The sequence below is a fragment of the Notamacropus eugenii genome, chromosome 4, assembly GCF_028372415.1.
Source record: "Notamacropus eugenii isolate mMacEug1 chromosome 4, mMacEug1.pri_v2, whole genome shotgun sequence".
NCBI classification, from domain to species: domain Eukaryota; kingdom Metazoa; phylum Chordata; class Mammalia; order Diprotodontia; family Macropodidae; genus Notamacropus; species Notamacropus eugenii.
In genome coordinates this window covers 99,007,431-99,027,142 of record NC_092875.1, presented here as the reverse complement: position 1 = coordinate 99,027,142, position 19,712 = coordinate 99,007,431, and the positions used below count along the sequence as shown (strand labels likewise).

General features: G+C 37.9%; 1 protein-coding gene across 1 annotated transcript in view; it reads right to left on the bottom strand.

The window, feature by feature from the left end:
- Window positions 1–12,673, bottom strand: part of FAM135B (family with sequence similarity 135 member B) — a 441,077-nt gene extending 428,404 nt beyond the window's left edge. Inside the window, exon 1 of the mRNA XM_072602991.1 lies at window positions 12,463–12,673. The gene's annotated coding sequence lies outside the window, so the exon portion shown is untranslated. The remainder of the gene's footprint in view (window positions 1–12,462) is intronic.
- Between the last annotated feature and the right edge of the window lie 7,039 nt (window positions 12,674–19,712).

Here is a 19,712-nt window from a genome sequence, read left to right as displayed (position 1 = left end):
TTTCAGAGCCAGAAGCATGACCCTGTGACCCAGTGCCTCAATAGAAAAAATAAAAGGTACTAAGCATCCTCCTAGAAAACAACTCCCCTAATCAAGCTTCCCTCAAGGGGCAGGTCCTTCAATGTGAGGGGAAGATCTTTAATCACATTATTCAATCAGAGGCACTATTGGTAAAACAAAAACAAGAAAAGATTCTACTTTGCTTGGCTTTTCAGCACCTAAGACATTCACACACTTTTTCAACTCCCTTTTGTGGTTGGTTTGAGTTTATTTTGTTTCTCTTTAGGAATTATGAAATAATTTTTTCTTCAACAGAAAAAAATAATTGTATGAAACCAAGAATGCATTTACAGTCAGCTTCCTCTTAAGTATATAATAATTTCAACAAATAACTTTCAAAGTTTTCTTATTTGTCTGTAGTTTCTTTTGGTCTTCTTCCTGTTCTATGCTGCATGTATTATTTTTAATATTTCAGTATCTTTCTTTTATTGTTCTGTTTTGTGTTTTCATAACCTTTTTATTTTCCCTTCTCTTTTCAGATTACTCCCCCAACTAACAGGGGGACAGGGTAGGGATGACCTTATAACAGATAAACACAGTCAAACAAAACAAAACACCACATTGGTCATGTCAAAAAAATGTACGTCTCATTTTGTACCTTCAATTCATCATCATTCCTTCAAGGGTTGTGCATATTATTTAGTTTTCTGACAATTATTCCTTTCCTGAGGCAAGAGATTTCTTTTTTTCCTTATGTTTTGTTTCCTCATCTTGTAGAAATCTCTCAGAAAATAGTAAAGTTTAATTCTAATTCTTCTGGAATTAAGAAAAATTCTTGGGTCAAGTCAGGAGAGTTGGGGAGATAAATCTGTAGATAACTTGATTCAGCCAGATGTATTTTTCCAAAAAAATTAATGTGTATGTGTATATGTATGTGTGTGTGTGCGCACGCAAATGGAAGGTATTATCCTGCCTTCTCTGAGTTTATAAATCATTTCCACATTCATTATCTTGTTTGTTCCTAGAAACAACTCCATGAGAGAAATTCAGAGGAAATTATCATCCCCTCTTTATGGTTGAGGAAACTAAAGACCAGAGATGTGAAAAGATTTGCTGAAAGTTGCAGAGCTAGTCAGTGGCAGGCCCATCAATATCATTATAGCAGCTAACATTCATGTAGTGCTTGCTATGTGCAAGGTGCTGTGCTAAGTAAGCACTTCACAATTATTATCTCATTTGATTCTCCCAATAACTATGCAAGGTAGGTGTTATTTTTAGCCCCATTTTACAGTTGAGGAAACTGAGACAAACAGAGGTTAAGTGACTTGCCCAGGATCATAAAGTTAGTAAGTATCTGAGATTAGGTTTGAACTCAGGTCTTCCTGACTTTCAGACTCAGTTCTTTATCCATTGAGTCATCTAGTTGGCTCTGAATCTGAATCTCAGGACCCTTGATCCCAATGGTGCATCCAGTCCACCAATTACCTCCTTCATTAAGTGTGTGTGTGTGCATGTGTGTGTTTGTGTGTGTGTTTGTGTGCATGTGTACCTGGTGTCACAGGGATACTTTAGGTACAATATATTATATACATGCAAACATGTATTTAATTCTTTGCACGGATCCACATTTCACTCTTACATATTTATATGTAAACAAATATGCCAACAGGTGTGCACATGCTTATTATATGTGCTTAAATATTTAAGTACGACTTTCATATGGAATAGTAAGTTGTGTTACAATTGTAAAGGCGTTGCCCCATACAATAACCTTGTGAAGAGTCAGTCAGTCCACAGCAAGCTTTAATTGATAGCTTCCTGTGTGTAAGGCAGTGAATAAGTTCTGGAGAAACAAAGAAAGGCAGAAACACAGCCCATGCTCTCCAGAAGCTCAAGGTCTGATGGGGGAGACAATAATCAAATAGCAAGGTACAAGAAGTCATCCATCCAAAAACACTTACTAAATTCCAGGAAGTGTACTAAAATTTATACTAAAAGATAAGAAATTCACAGGGCAACTAGGTGGTGTAGTGGATAGAGTGTTGGGCCTGGAGTCAGAAAGACTTATCTTCCCTTATTAGTTGTGTGACTCTGGGTAAGTCACTTAACTCTGTTGCCTCAGTTCTGTATCTGTAAAATGAGTTGGCGAAGGAAATGGCAAACCACTCTATTATATTTAACTGGTAAACCCCAAAACAACTCATGAAGAGTCTGATACAACTGACAATTGACTGAACAACAACAAAATGAGAAATCAGTGAGAAAGAACTGAGTTCAAATTTGGCCTCAGACACTGACTAGCTATGTGATCTTGGGCAAGTCACTTAACTCTTATTTGCCTCAGTTTCCTCATCTGTGAAATGGGGATAATAACAGCACCTGCCTCCCAGGGTTGTTGTGTGGATCAAATGAGAGAACTGTAAAATGCTTAGCACAATGCCTAGCACACAGTAAGTGTTACATAAATGTTAGCTTTAATTATTACTATTACTATTAGGTGCAAAAAAGCTCTATCTAGGATAAATTGGAAATAATCAACAGAAAGAAGGAATAGAATTAATTATATAATTATATATAATCAATTTATATTGTACTATATATTATATATAAATATGTATCTATGTATTATATATAATATACTAATATATTATATATCTAAATAATATGAAAATATAAATATAATATATAATATTATATAATTAATAATATAATATAATTAATACAAAATACTTGGAGATCAGATGGAAAATAATCACAGAGGGAAGGCACCAGCAGCTGAGGGGGAATGGAAAAGGATCCCTGAGCAAAACAGGATTTGAGTTAAGTCTTGAAGGAAGCCAAGGATACTTGTCAGAGGTCACTGCACAGAACATTCCAGGGAGGGGACACAGCCAATGGAAAGTCACAGAGGTGGGAGATGAATTTAGAAACTGAAAGTCATCACATGTAATGTGTGGCAAAGAACAAAGTATAAGTAGACTGGAAAGCTAGGAAAGCTCTAGGTTATGAAGAAATAAAATGTCAAGCAGAGGAGTCTAGTTGATCCTGGAAGTAATAGGGAGGCACTTGAACTCATTAAGCCGAGAATTGACCTGGTCAGGTCAACACCAGAAAAAAATCACCACAGTAGCTCAGCAAAGGATGGGGTGAGATATGAAGCAGGAAGACCAGATAAATCTTTGGTAATAATCCAGAGTGAGGTGTTTAGTGCTTGTATGGGGTCTATGTAAGTGAAGAGAAAAAGACGATGTAGGAGGAAACAGGGCTCAAAGAAGCTGCTAATTTTTAAAATTCACATAGCTATTTTCAGTCTAGACTTGAACCCACATTTCCTGTCTTTATTTATAGGAAATTATATAGTACAAATAGTATGTATCTGTGTATGCATGTATGTAAATGTATATATACATATGTATGTATATATACACACATATGTATATATACATGTGTATATGTGTATATATACACATGTATGTATATGTATATATGGGAAACATGTATAGCAACCTATACTGCTCTCCCTCTAGGCTCTATATTCTTGACTGAACAAATGAATTGACCTGGTAGGGTCCTCACATCTTTTTCTCCTGTGACTCCTATGCTTGGAAGTTGGCTACCTCTTAAAGAAGTTTCCAAATTCCAGTGTCTTTTTCTGTTCAGCTATATATGTGTGTATGTGTTTGTTTGCATGCGTATGTGCGTGTGCGTGTGTGTGTGCACGCGCGTGTGTGTGTGTGTGTGTGTGTGTGTGTGTATTCCTGCCTTCATCTTCAAGGAGCTAACTTTCTATTGGGGAGGAAATGTCCACTCTATATTTCTTGAATCACAAAATCTGAGGTGAAAAGGACCTTAGGCACCATCTAGTCCAACTCATATCTGAACAAGATTCATCTTTACAGCAAACCTAATAGGTGGTCATCTAAGGCTTTGCTTGGAGACTTCCAGTGAAGACAAACCCACTGACACCAAAAGCAACCTGTTTCACTTTTGCTTAGTTCTCCTTGTTGGGAAGCTTTTCTTTACAGTAACCCTGAATTTCCCCTTCTGAAAGGTCACTCATTGCTCTTAGTTTGGCCCTAAGGAGTCAAGATAGACAAATTTATCCCCCTCCTATGCACTACTTTATATGTTAAGACATCTAAGATGCCCCACCTAAGTTTTCTCCTCTCCATACTAAATATGTCCAGTTCTATCAACTGACCTTGTGCAGAATGAACTTGAGATTGGCTGTTCTGTTCTCCTCTAGATACTTTCCAGCTTATCAATGTCCTTCTTAAACTGAGGCATCCAAAATTGAACACAATACTCCATATGTAACCAGATCACAGCTAATTACAGCAAAAACAGTATCTCCTTCCTAACCTTTGATACCGTGCCTCACTTCAGTCTAAGATCACAATAGCATTCATAGTTTCACTATCACATTGCTAATTCATCTTGAAATTTCAGTCCACTAAAGCCCCCAACTATTTCTCAAATTAATATCTTAGCATACTTTGAAGATCTTGTACTTGGGAAAGTTTACTTTTGTAAGATCTAATTGTATCTCTTTTAATTTTCATCTCATTAGTTTTCAGCCCACATTTCCAGTCTGTCATTGAAAAAAATTTCAGACTCAATTATCAGTACCTTAGCTTTCCCTTCAGATTTTATATGATCTGTAAATTTGAAAATCATTCCACCTAAACCCTTTCCCAACTCACTGATAAATGTGAGACCAATCCCTGGGGCACTCTACTGGAGAACTCCAATCAAGGAGATATTGAACAGTTAATGATTACTTTTGGGCCCCAGTTATTAAACCAGGTCCCAAATCATGTGAATTTACTATTGTGGTTTCAATATATCTTTAGATTTTCCACAAGATTATGAGACTTTGTCAAATAATGCACTAAAATCTAGACACACTGTATCTGTAACATTCTTTTTAAGATATCAATCTAGAAACCCTATAGGAAAAAAAAAGGAAAGGGGAGTAAGATTAGCTGGTAAAACCCATTTTTTAAAAAAACAGTATCTTATTTTTCCCCAAATAAATGTAAAAAAAAATTCTAACATTCAGATTTTTTTTACGTTTTGAGTTCCAAATTCTATACTTTCTTTTCTCCTCCCTCTCCACTGAGTGGGAAAATAATCTGATATAGATTATATATGTGTAATCATGTAACATATACTTCCATATCAGTTATTTTGTGGACAAAAACTGAAACAAAAAAAGGAGAAATGAAAAAAGGAAAGAAAATAGTATACTTTGGTCTGCATCCAGATGCCATCAATTCTTTCTCTGGAGGCAGAGAACATTTTTCAGTATGAACTTTTGGGGACTGTCTTAGATCATTGTATTGTTGAGAATAGTTGTTTATTGCACAATATTGCTGTTACTATGTGCAATGTTCTCCTGGTTCTGCTAGCTTCACTCTGCATCAGTTTGTGTACATCTTTCCAGGGTCTTCTAAGAGCATCCTGCTCTTTGTTTCTTAGAGCACAATAATATTCTATTACAATCATATATCACAATTGGTTCAGTCATTCCCCAAATAATGGACATCCCTTCAATTTCCAATTCTTTGTCACAGCAAAAAGAACTGCTATAAATATTTCTGTACAAATACATCCTTTTTCCTTTTTTTAAAAATTTCTTTTGGGATACAGTTATATAGACCTAGTAGTGGTATTGCTGGATCTAAGGGTATGCACAGTATAACTCATTTTTAATAAAGCCATGATGACTCATTTTAATCACTATTTCCTTTTTAAGCTGTGCCTTAATCATCCCTTTTATAATAAAGTAAAAAGTGAGGAGCAGAGCCAAGATGGTGGAATAGAAGGATGGACCTACTCTAGTTCTCCCCTCATAGCCCATAAAATACCTGCAAAAAATTACTCTAAATAAATTCTAGAGCATCAGAAGCCACAAAACAACAGAGTGAAAGAGGTTTCCAGCCCAAGATAGCCTGAAAGGTCAAGAGGAAAGGTCTATCCAAGGCTGAGAGGAAAGGCTATCATACCAGGCTCAGAATGGACCACAGCCCAGCTTTGGCAGCACTGCACAGACAGGACTGGAGCAGGCTTCAGGGCACTGAATCACAGGTAGTAGCTTTACTTCCCAGATTTCTCAACCCACAAAGGCCAAAGACAGCTTCAAACGTCAGTAAGAAAACTCTTTCACCTGGGTGAGAGGGGTGTGTAGTTTAGCCCCAGCCCTGACTCCAGGAAAGCAGCAGGCACTCCAGCAGCAGAGTCCACTTTTGGAATTCACTGATCACCTCCAGAAAGAGATCCCAAAAGGAAAACTCCTAGGAATATTGTAGCCTATTTCCAGATTTCCCAGGTCAAGGAGAAAATATTAAAAGCAGACAGAAAGAAACAATTCGAGTAATGTGGAAATATAATCAAGAGAACACAGGATTTAGCAGCTTCTACACTTGGAATGAAGGGCTTAGAATGTGATATTCCAGAGGTAAAAGGAGATAGGATAAAACCAAGAATCACCCACCCAGCAAAACTGAGTATAATACTTCAGGGGGAAAAAATGGAATTTCAATGAAATGGAGGACTTCCAAGAATTCTTGTTGAAAGACCAGAGCTGAATAGAAAATTTGACTTTCAGATACAAGAATCAAGAGAAACATGAAAAGATAAACAGGAAAGAGAAGCTTTAAGGAACTCATTAAAGTTCAACTGTTTACGTTCCTACATGGAAAGATGTTATTTATAACTCATGAGATCTTTTTCAGTATTAGGGTAGTTAGAGGGAATATATATATGTAGGTGTGTATATGTATGTATGTGTATATATCATATATGTGTAGGTGTGTATATATACATAGGTGTATGTGTGTACATATAGAGAGAGAGAGACAGAGACAGAGAAAGAGGGCACAGGGTGAGCTGAACATGAAGGGAGAATACCTAAAAAAATAAAATTTACTATCGAAGAAATGTACTAGGAGTAAGAGAAAGGAAGAGGTAGAATGTGGCAAATCATCTCACATAAAAGAGGGAAGAAACAGTTTTTACAATAGAGGGGAAGAGGGGGAGACAAAAAGAAATAACTGAGCCTTATTCTCGTGGGATGTGGTTTATGGAGGGAATAACACACACTCAATTGGATATGTAAATCTATTTTACCCTGCAGGAAGGCAAGGGGGAAGGGGATAGGAGAGGGAAGATAATAGAAGGGACAGCAATTTGGGGAAAGGGATAATATCAGATGCAAACACTATTGTGGCAGGACAGGTTAAGGGAGAGAATGGAATAAATGAAGGGTAGGATAGGACAGAGGGAAATGTGTCTAGTCTTTTTCAATATAATTATTATGGAAGTGTTTTGCATTGTTACACATGTATGACCTATATTGAATCACTTGTTTTCTCAGTGAGGGTGGGTGGGGAGGGAGAGAGAGAATATGGAACTCAAAGCTTAAAGAATGAATGTTAAAAATTCTTTTAGTGTGCAACTGGAAATTAAGCTATACAGGCAATGGAGTAAAGAAATCTATTTTGCCCTACAGGAAAATAGAGGGAAGGGGGATGGAAGAAGGATGGGTAATAGAAGGGAGGACAGGCTGGAGGAAAAGGTGGATGGGGTGCATGCTGTCATGGGGTGGGGGGGTAAGGAGAGATAGGGGGAAAGTCTTGAATTTAAATTGTTGTGGAAGTGAATGTTAAGAACTGAAAAATAAATAAATTATATATTTTAAAAAATAATAATAAAGCAGAGATTTTTCTAGAAATCAATGTTGAGCTCAGTGGCTAATAGGCTGAAAAATCTATTCTTTTTAAAAAATGAGGAAATTTGCTTTCCTCCAACCATGAGGTAGGCAGCTAGGTGGCCCAGAGGATAGAGGATTGGGCTTAGAATCAGGAAGACTCATTCTTATCAGTTCAAATCTGGCCTCAGGAAATGGGAACAATCTAGTATCTTTCCTAGAAAACCCCTAAAGGGGACATGAAGAATCAGATACAACTGAAAATTGACTGAACAACAACAAAACAAGGAATCAGAGTGAGAAACATCTGAGTTCAAATTTGGTCTCAAACACTTACTAGCTGTGTGATCCTTGGCAAGTCATTTTACCTTGTTTTCCTGTTTCTCATTTGCAAAATGAACTGGAGAAGAAAATGACATCTCCAGCATCTTTGCCAAGATAATCCCAAATTGGGTCATAAAAAGTTGGATGCAACTGAAAAAACAAACCATGAAGTTTTTCTTCCATTCTTCATAATCCTTCAAAAACTAACAATCCTTTACTAATCTCATTAGCCAGTTCTTTAAATATCTTATGATGTAGTTCATCTGAGTCATATGACAGACAAATGCTTTCATGGCACCATGAGCTCATTGACATGGGTGCCATTTTTAATGGTATATTTCAGTCTATACTTTTTTATTTTGCATTATTCTTGTTCATATTCTCCCAAAACATCTTTATAAAGAGTCTGTTCAATATGCAATGGAGTTGCTCTGTCTTGTCATTATGTGGCTAACTGTGGGACCAATGCATCTGTTATCCTTTGCTCTCCCTACACAGTAGGCCCATGTCATTTTTGTTAGTCAGAAATGCCATTGATTGTATCTTTTATGGGATGCAATCTTTCATGTGTGCCAGTCACACCTTCCATACATCTGACCATGGCCCTCAGGATGACCCACAATTTTGATGCCTTAAATACTGTGGTATTCCATGATCTGTAGACGTATAACACCACTAGAAGCATACAATAGATAAAAAGATAGAATTACCCAAGTTAAATCTAGTTTGTTGTACTTCTGTTCAATTCTGAGCCCAATTCATTGTCCAGGAATAATGCAAATCTCTGACATTGGTGCTAAAGGATGATCTCTACAGGTTGTCCCACCACAGCATAGACTATTCATTGACTAACTGATAGAATGTAAGCTTCTTAAGAGTAGAGACAGTTTTGTTCTTCTCTTTGTACTCTTAGCGACTAGAAATATGTGTTGTACATAGAAAGTATTCAATAAATGCATTCAGAATGATTTCATTATATATACATAAATGAGCAATATTTAGTTTCCTGACCTGAATTTTTCATCTTTTTCATTAAAATCACTTAATTTCCATTCTCCCAATAGGATGACCTCCTCTCATGCCAAAAGCAGCTGGTGTTGTCATAGCAACTTCATAAGGTTTGGGGGGGGGGGGTAGAGTTTGAGAGATGGTACATAAAACAAGGATAAAGTTATTTATAAGTATTTTCTCTAAGTTTCCATGTAAACAAGTCAAAATTGGCAGGTGTAACACCCTAATCCTCTGGGGACAGAAATAACATCAAAGCTATCCTATTAACACAGGTCAGAATATCCCTCATCATGTTATTACACTTTAGAAAAATGTTTCTCAATTAACTTTTCAAGTGAATTGGATTATTTCCAACCAATCTGAAGTCCTTTATACATGGCAGGGCAGGTTCTCAATGTGAAATTGCAAACTCAGCTTTCCTACCCTAAACCTGCTTCTCCTAAATGCCATTTGCAGTAAAGTACTTTGAAAAGATAATCCATAAAGTAGCATGGAAGGTACACTGGACTTGGTGTCAGGGGATCCAGGATTAAATCCTAGTTCTACCTCTCAACTCTTAGATAATTAGACGGAAATATGTTCATCTCAATAAAGGCACAGGCCTCAGTTTCCTTATCTATAAAATGTGAGGATTAAAACCTATGACTCATAAAGTCCTTTTGAGCACTAGATCTCTCATCCTAAAAGCCTGTAAGAAAAAAGCCAAATTCTGCCTTTCATTTTCCCTAAAGAAGCTTCCACAGATTCATAGAATATTAGGGCAGAAATGGAGAATGTTGACACTTGAAATATCATAATGTTGTGGTCTAAGGGTTCTGGGAACTCCAAAATTCAAGGGCAAATGACACAGGTCCCACCTGGAAAGAATTTAACCCAAGTATTCTTTCAGTCAAGATACAGGATTTATTAAAATACTAGTTGGAGTGGGAGAGATTTTAAGAATCCGCACTATTGATCAGACTCTTAAGAAATCTAACTAAGCATTTGTGATGCTTATATTGACAAGCAGGTCAGACAGAATCTGAGCAACTTAGTTGGAGGCAAGATGGACCTTCTTTAGAGTGGTCAAGAAGTGGGTCTAGATGGAATTAAGGAATGGTGCTCTAGGATAGGGTCAGGTGTAGACAATGAGGGTCACAATGAAAGGGCAGTTAAAAGAATTATACTGAAATGAGCCTTAGGACAACGCCAGGGCCGGTGGGAGAGTTCAGGGGAAGTTGGGGAGGGGGGCAAGAAGAGAGGGTTTCCAGGGCCTATACCCTGTCTGTTGAAAGGAACATGGCAGAACCTGCAGTCCACTGAAAGGGCATAAAATACCCACTGGATGACTCCTTGAGCTAAAAGGAGGATTGTATCTGCATCCTTCATTGCCAAAGAAGACCATGCCATCAGAGTAATAATGATATGACTTGCACTTGACTTTGCTTTGAATGAGGGAGGGCTGTGCAGGTCACCAGCCTCACTTCTCCTCCAGAGCCATCTGAATCCAGTGACCAGATATTCATCAGGATGACTGGGGATGACCCAGGATGAGGCAGTTGGAGTTAAGTGACTTGCCCAAGGTCACACAGCTAGTGAGTATCAAATGTCTGAAGTGAGATCACATCCAAAGAAAAGCACTTGGGGAATCCCAGGCTCCCACATGACCTCATTGATCACTGGAACCTCTTCCCATTTGTTTTAGCTTTTCCCTCATTAACTTGTGTACTCTGTCATGACAAAATACTAATGTTATTTCAGGAAAAAAAATAAATGGAAACTTTAGAATCTATAGTATCATAGAAGGTTAGCACTGAATGGGAACTTAAAATATAGACTATTTGAACATAGAACATTGACTACAAGAGCTTTAAATTCACAGAATATCAGAACTTGCAAAGTACCTCAGAAATTACCTAATCCAATGCCTACCTGAAAAACAATCCCTTCTACAACATACCAAATGTGATCCTTCAGCTTTTGCTCGAAATCCTCCAGTGAACATTTTCTCCAAGTCAGTCGTTTCCACTCTGGAAGAGTTCTAAATATTAGGAAGGTTTCCCTTACATCGAATCTAAATTTATGCTAGCAGGTGTTTTGTGACACTAGAACATTGGAACATAAACTATTCAAGATGAAAAGAACCTTAGAACATAAAGTATTAGAACACAGACAAAAATCAGTTCCACTAAAAACAAACACAAATAACAACCCACTTCAAAGAGAGCTGAGCCCAAAAGATAACTGCTATTCAGAATGCACAGACACCTACATGCAGTGCACTGCAATAAAAAAAATAAAGGCAGTGTACAATAATAATGAGAAGAATGATATCACAGCAGGAAGACCACTGTCCCAGTGGGGAGCAGGGACTGGCCCCAGTCTAGCCTGTAACTCCATATGAAGGAGAACAAAAAGATTGATTTTAATGTAATCCTATTAACTAATCAAAAGGTTGTAAAGAATTACTCCCAAAAGGTTTTGTCCTGTTGTGGTTAGAAAGATGGCTTGCTTTTAATTAAGATACAGAACAGCAGTCCAATGTCAACTCCCAGCTGCCAATAATCATTTGTTGATAATGGCCTAGATTTTTAAATATTTAAAATTTCCCACACTAGATGCTATATGTAAGTATGAATAAGGGAAGTTGTATTCATTCCAATTTGCAAGTAGTTCTTGAACATCTATTATTCATTCATTCAACATACATTTATTAAGATGCTAGGATCTGAAGGGTCTAATGCTTGCTAGGAAGGGAAGGGAAGGGGAAGGAAACAAGCACTTATTAAGCGCTTACGATGTTCCAGTTTCTCACTCTGAGTGAGGCAATGCCCATTCAGTGAATAGGCTTTTTTAAGAAGAGAGTCACGGTATGGCCCCTTTAATCAAAATTTTAAAAAATTAAACTGGGAGAGGAAGACCCTTTGGTTTGCTGGCCAGAAAGAGAAACAGTTACTGTTTACATTCACCGGGAGCCAGAAGGGCCCAAATAATATCCATTAAGTGGTGCTTGGGCAGAGACCTATTGTCCAATCCATGAAGTCCCCCACTGCATCCTGAGATCTCTAGTCCTCCTGTTCTATATCAGGCCACTAGACCCAGATGTCTCGGGAGGAGAAAATGTAGCTGGTGACTTTGCACATTCACTCTGAGCCATCAGAGTAAAAAAAAAAATAACCATTAAGTAGTGCTTGGGCAGGGACCTATTATTTCAATCAATGAGAAACAGAGTGATTTGGGTTTAAGACATGGTCTTTAAGAAAGACATCTAGCCAGTAAACCCCAAGATAACAGGTTTCAGCCATCAAAATTTACCCTTCTTTGGGCAGAATACCCTCAGGTAAAGGCATGATACCCCATGTGTAAGAGGAGAATAGAGGAGAGGGGAGGAGAGAGGAAGTGGGGGGAAGGGAGAAGGGAGGAGTTGGACTACTCACAGGTTGTGGTTTGTCCTTCATTCTGCAAAAGGACTATGACATCAGGAAGAAGATGACATGACTTGAAGTTGAGTTGGATTTGAGGGAGGGAGGGCTGTGCAAAGACACCACCCTCACTTTCTCTCCCAGAGTTTTCAACTCCCACCAGAACTCCAGCTCTTTCTCTGAGGACCTGACTTTCTTACTGATGGGTAATCACCATAACTAGCCCAACCCACACTCACTATCACCATCCCTATGCCCTTCTGTTCACTATCCTCAATAACCCTCAGCTGATCCATACATACGCATTCCACCACCAACTCTGGGGATAATAATCAATTAACACTACCATTTCTGGAAAGGCTATATCAGTCAACAGGAGGAGAAATGAGGCTGGTGACCTTGCACAGCCCTCCCTCACTCAAAACAAAGTCAAGTGCAAGTCATGTCATCATTTCTCCAATGGCACAGTCTTCTTCAGCAATGAAGGACAAACACACCCTGTGAGTAGATGCAGCTGGCTGAATGGGGACCCAGCTAGCTGGGTAACTCAGCTCCTCCTCTCCTGTCTACCTCCACCTCCCCTTCCTTCTCCTCTCCAAAGGAAGGAAAATATGGGTGGCCAAAAGATGCCCAGTTGACTTGGGTTTTACTGGCTAGTTTCCTTCCCTTCCCTTCTTTTTCCTTTCCTTCCTTTCCCTTCTTTTCCCTTCCCTTCCCTTTCCCAAAGCCTTAAACCTACTGCACTCTGAAGCTCCAACACCAATGGACCCCTGCCTAAGGGCTCTTCTGGACCTTCCTGGCTTTAGAGTGATTATCAGTAGGAACTGTTGCTGTTTCCCTCCCAACCTGATGTGTTTCTTTTTCTTTACCTCATTAAAGGGACCATGCCCTGGCTACTTCTTAAACAGATCTATTAAATGAATGGGCATACTTTACCCTAAATGAGTACCTGCAAAGATCTTGGCCTAAAGGGGTCAAGGTCTCCCAGTGTATCCTGGGTCATCTCCAGTCATCCTGATGAATATCTGCTCACTGGAGTCAGATGGTTTGGGAGGAAAAGCAAGGCTGGTGACCTTGCACAGCCCTCCCTCACTCAAAACAAAGTCAAGTGCAAGTCATGTCATCATTTCTCTGATGGCATGGTCTTCTTCTGCAGAGAAGGACAAACACAATATCAGTCAATTATCCTTTGACTCTTTTCAGCATCCTTGTGACTTTCCTGACCAATATGCAAATATTATCACTTGCCTGTGTATATTGCCTTCCCCACTTTGTATGTAAGGAGGATTTTGTTATCCTTTTAGAGTTTAGTTTCTCAGGATCCATGCCCATAGGAATGTCTACTTTCCAGATGTTTGATACCTCCCAGAATAGTCTCAAGGGTCCTAGATAGTAGTCCTTAGAATTGTAGTGACAGACAGTCCTACTGAGGCTGCACCATCAGATAAGGGGTGACTATGCTTGCTCAGAATGACAATATTGCTAAAGTTAACCTGTGAGCTTAATGTTGGCAAGATGCCTTCTTTGCCTGATTGCCCTATAAAAGCAAGTGGGCATTGGTCAGTGAGGGGGAATCCATGGGAAAAAAGCATGGGGAATCTTATGTGCCTCAGCTGGCCCCCAATGAGGCTTGAAGGGATTTAGGGGAGTGCACAAGCATGTGTCTCAATTGATACCATCAAATCGCACATGTATTTACCCCTCTTCCCTCTAAACGCCCCCCCCTCCCAATGCTGTAGGAGCTGGTTCTCCCAGCAACCATTTGACTAGATAGAATAAAGTTGATTATTAACCTCTCTGAAGCTATCTGCCTGTTTGACCAGATCAAGAGTGAACCTGTTAGAGGCTAGAGACTGAAAATACAAGCGCCTCTTTCCTGTGTTTTCTGTGAAACATCCTTTTAGAATATAAGCTCCTTAAGGGTAGGGGCACTCTTGCCTTTATGTATTTATGTCTCTAGTCATAAAATGTGCCTGGCACATAATAAGTATTTCATGAATTATTTCTACTTGTGAAATTATTCATCCATCCATTCATTCACCCATCAAGGCAATAGCTGAGATTCTCTAGGGAAATTCAGTAAGCTCTGGGCAGCTAGTGTTCATTTGGGTGATGACCTCAACAAAAAGGAAGTGAGGAAAGAGAACCTGGTCAGATCAGAGAAACCAGACATTTAAAAATGATGAAAGAAAGTAATGCATGATTTATGAAGAATGATTAAAGGAGCAAGGAAGGAATGCTTTGATTTTTTTTAAAATGGCTTTGTCAACATATCTGGGAGTTTAAACATCTAGAAGGAAAAAGAATGAATTCACTGAGTATGAATAGGGCAAATAGAATTATAATAGAAGGCAGCAACAAATGGAAGCTCATCTACTGAAATCTTATCCATTGATCAAGTTTCAGTTCAAAAGCAATCTTCTTCATGGAGAAGGCAACAGGATATGGTGGAACAAGTCCTGACTTCGGTGTCTTAGGACCCGAGCTCACCAACCTCTAATGTTTACTATCTGTGGGACTGGGAAAATCCCTTGACCTCCATGGCCTTTGATTCCTCCCTTATAAAATAAAGAGGTTGGATTATAAGGTCCCTGAGGTCTCTTCTAGTCCTATATGTAAAGACAAGGAGATGACAGAACAGAACACTAGGCTTGAATTAGGAAGATCTGAGCTCAAATCCAGTCTCAGACACTTAATAGCTGTATGACCCTGGGCAAATCTCTCCTGCTTCAGTTTCTTCAACTATAAAATGGGGATAATAATAGGACCTACCTCACAGGGCAGTTATAAGAATCAATGGGATGATATTTATAAAGCACTTAGCACAGTGCCTGGCACATAGTAGGTGCTTAATAAATGTTTCTTCCCTCCCTATATCTATGACTTCATGATCTATTGATACTTACCCAATCCTCTATCCAGAAGTGATTTCTCCCACCAAGAAATTCTAATACTTATCACATTCTGTCTCAAATTCCAGTTAATATGCCTGCAAGTCTTCACCTATACTAGATGACAAATTCCTTGAGGTAGGTAGGGGAGAGAATCAGTCTATATGGCTTCAAGCTATTAAATGTGAATGGTCTTCAAAATAAGAGGGAATGAAGCTCAACGTCATAAGACATACAGCCGTCAATGGGTCCTTGAGTCTGGAAATCAGGAGTATTTGAAGTTTCTATCTCTGCCATCTCCACAATGTCACTGACTACAATGGCACCATCACCTCTTAAATTATCTTAATTTTCTATGTGTAAAATCGTCATAATGGCGTAGACAGCTAGCTTCATGGGGAAGTAGAAAGGATTTATGATCAGCAACATCTTGATTATTAAAAACTAAAAAGAACCTGCATACACTTATTTTAAAACACATGGATTTCATCCTGACATCAGAACGAGATGTTATGTAAAAACAGAACAAGTAGATATTATTCTTAGGGGCAGCTAAGTGGTGTAGTGGAAAGAGCACCAGACTGGAGTCAAAGACTCTTTCTGAGTTCAAATCTGGCATTAGACACTTACTGGCAGTATGACCCTAAGGAAGTCACTTAACCTTGTTTGCTTCAGTTTTTTCTTCTGTGAAATGAGCTGTAGAAGGAAAGGGCAAGCAACTCAAGTATCTTTGCCAAGAAAATGCTCAGTGAGGTCATGAAGAGTTGGACACAACTGAAAAGGATTTAATAACAACATGATATTACTGACTTTCTGCCATCTTCTTAAAATAAGCTAGGAATGGAAAGTGTCCATGCAAACAAAAAACAAACAAAAAAATCAACCCTTTGCATCTAATGTATCTGATAACAGTTTCATAGTAAAGATACACGGTAAGTTCACAAACATAAAACTGAGTCATTTTCCAAAAGTTAATATGGTCAAAGGATACAAGTAATTATCAAAAGAATTGCTAACTACTAATACCTATACGACTGTTCAAAATCACTAATAATAAGAAAAATATAAATCAAAACAAATCTGAGGTTTCATCTCACATCCAGTAAATTGGCAAAGATGATAAGAGAAGGTAATAGTTAATGCCAAAGGAGTTATGGGAAAAACAAAACAGGTACATTAATATACTCTTTAGAGAGTTGTTAATTAATCTAATTATTTTGGGAAGCTACTTGGTATTATTCTTTAAAAGCAAAAAAAAAAAAATTACCTACTCTTTGACCCAGGGATATGCTAGGCACATACCCTTTGGAGATTAAAGATAAAATGAAAAATCCCATATACAACAGTGTAGTTATAGAGCACCATTTGTGGTAACCAAAAAAAATACCAAAAAACTTGATACAAAGTCTGTTCAACTGGATAAAGAACATTGTGGACAAAGAAAAATCAGAATTTACATGACCTGACGCATATGGAAGTAAAGAACCAAGAAAACAATTTACACAATGACTACCAAAACAAAGTTAATGGAAAGAATAAAATAAAATTTGGACGTTATAATTATAACAACCAAGCCTGGTCAAGAACAGAGTAGGGAAAATTCACCTCTACAGAGGTGTGGGCTAGGAGAATAGAATATTGTATATATTGTCAGATATGACTGATGAGTTGGTTAGTCTTGCCAAACGGCTTTTCTTTTTCTCTTTCTTTTCTAATCATTGTTACAAAGAAAGTCAAAGGGTTGAAAGGGGAAGTAGGGCAAAGTAATACATTCAGAAATGAAGGTGCTGTAAAAAAAAGTATATCAACTTAAAAAGATTTAAGGGAAAAGAAATCAGAAGACCTAGGATGAAATTTTGAATCCATTTCTTTTCTCTGATTATGTGACCCAATCCAAAACACTTGGCCTCTGTGTGCTTTGCTTTCTTCTGTATAATGAAAGGGATTGGATGAAATTAACTCTATGGATCCCTCCTCACTCTAACATTTTATGTTCTAACGTGCCATGTTCTAAGACCCTTCCTGGTTGTAATGTTCTATTTTCTCATTTCTATATTCCAAGCTGCCTTCCAGTTCTAATAATTCTATGACATGTATTTTTTTTTCTTATCAAATGTTCTAAAAACTCACAGGTTAATCCTTCCCCAGAGATATTGTAAAAACTGATCATTCAGAGACAAGAAGAACAGAGGAATCATCAAAAGTGAATAAATCATAACAAAAAAATTCACAGGAAGGTGGTGGGAAATCCCATCTAGCATTAGTGACCTGAGTGTAGGTTTATCAAGAAAAAAAGATATTAAAAAAAAAAAAGATTTAGGAAAAAAGAACACAAAGGGATAAAAATTCACTTTGTATAACAATTCTTCATTTTATAAGCAAATGTTTCATTACAGGATTCCTTTCAATATCAAATTCTCCTGATCCATTCATTAAAAGGCTTAATGTAAAAAAATAATGCAACTTCTACCTACAGAATCTTCTGTATAAATAAGAATCCCTTTATTCAATAGTCAAACATTGATATGCATGTAGGAGGTATGTATAGATATTTGTTACATTGAATCATTATTTAGTGCAGCCTTTGTTCAAGGACTGCCACCATCTCAAACTTAACAGGTCCAAAGTTAAGTTCATGACTTCTCCTATAGAATTTGCCTATTCTCCAAATTTCCTGTATCTGTTTCTACCTCCTGTTCTCTGTCATTCAAACTTAGAACCTCATCCATCTTTGGTTCTTCCTTCTCTACCCTTCCTGTTACTTTAATTCTAGTTCCCTCATTCTTTCCCTCCACATCCCCCAGATATCTAATGAGGGGAGAGGGAAGAAATAGAGGGTGATTTTTATTAAGTACATTTACCTTCCATGTGCCAGATTATGTGTGAATGTACAATATTTTAAAATATTATCGCATTTGATCCTCACAATAACCCTGTGACTGAAGTGTTATTATCTCTATTTTATGACTGAGGAAACTAAGGTAGGCAGACTTGCCCAGGGTCACATAGCTAGTAACTGCCAGAGGCGAGATTTGAACTCTGGTCTTCCAAAACTCCAGGCGCAATGCTCTATCTGATGTGCACCTGGCTGTGTCATTCATACTACTCAAGTCCTTCCAAGTTGGCCTCAATATCATCTCACATTCACACCTCTCTTTCCCATATCAATGCTATCTCTCTAGTCCAGATTGACATCTCCTTTATTTTTCTACAGTAATGGAATAGCCTTCATTGCCTTCACTCTATCATACATCCTTCACACAGTCACTAATGCAATCTTTCTGGTCATATAGCTCCCTATTGCCAGACTGAACAAATCACAATTTCCATAATCTGCCCCTTAGGACCTTCCACTGTTTGGCCAAACCTTTTCTCATCCCATTTCTCTTAATATCCTTTATGTTCAAGACAAAAGGGATTATCAAGGCATAGCCCAATCTTGGCCTCCCTTTCCCCACTCACACACTTTTATCGAAGTTTGAAATGAATTCCCTTCCTCATTTCACCTCTAATCCTTTCATTCTTTCAAGACCCAGTTCAAATGTTATTTCTGTGAAGCCTTCCATGATCCCCTCCCTTTTCTATTCTTACATCAATCTGGCATGCATTTATGTTAATTCACTTTTATATAATGTTTGCAAACTGTCACATATATTATTTCATTTGGCCCTCATAAAAAGCCCTTAGCTCATAAAAGCCTTATTATACCCATTTTACAATTGAGAAAAGTGGGACTCAAAAAGATTAAATGAGATAGCTGGATAGCTGACAGGAAGATCCATGTTCAAATCCAGCCTCAGACACTTACTAGCCATGTCTCCATGGGGAAGTCATTTAACCTGTCTACCTCAGTTTCCTCATCCATAAAATGGGCATAATAACAATAATAGCACTTACTTCTTAGAGTTATTGTAAGGATCAAATGAAATAATATTTCTAAAGTACTTAGCACAGTACCTGGTACATAGTAGGCACTTAATAAATGCTTGTTCCCTTTCTTTTGTTCTTCTTGTCCTCCTCTTGCCCAAGGTCATATGCAATATGTTAAAAACCTGGGTCTTCAAATTATTATGTTCTAACTTGTGTTGCAGTTATTTCTGTATGTTTTATGAGTCATAAGATTACTGTGCGTGGTTAATTCTTCATTTTTATATCCCCATGTCCAAGTACAGTATCTTACATATAGTAGACATTTACTAAATATCTGTTGAAAATGATAGAAAACTCTGTACTTGCCACTGAAAGAAATACAAAGAGGAATAAGACGTGATCTATGTCCTCAAAAAGGTTGTCCTCCAGTAGGAATGAGACAACAGGTACACAAGTAACTCTAAGCTAAATAATTTCTCCTGGAACCTCAGATTGTGAAGGGGC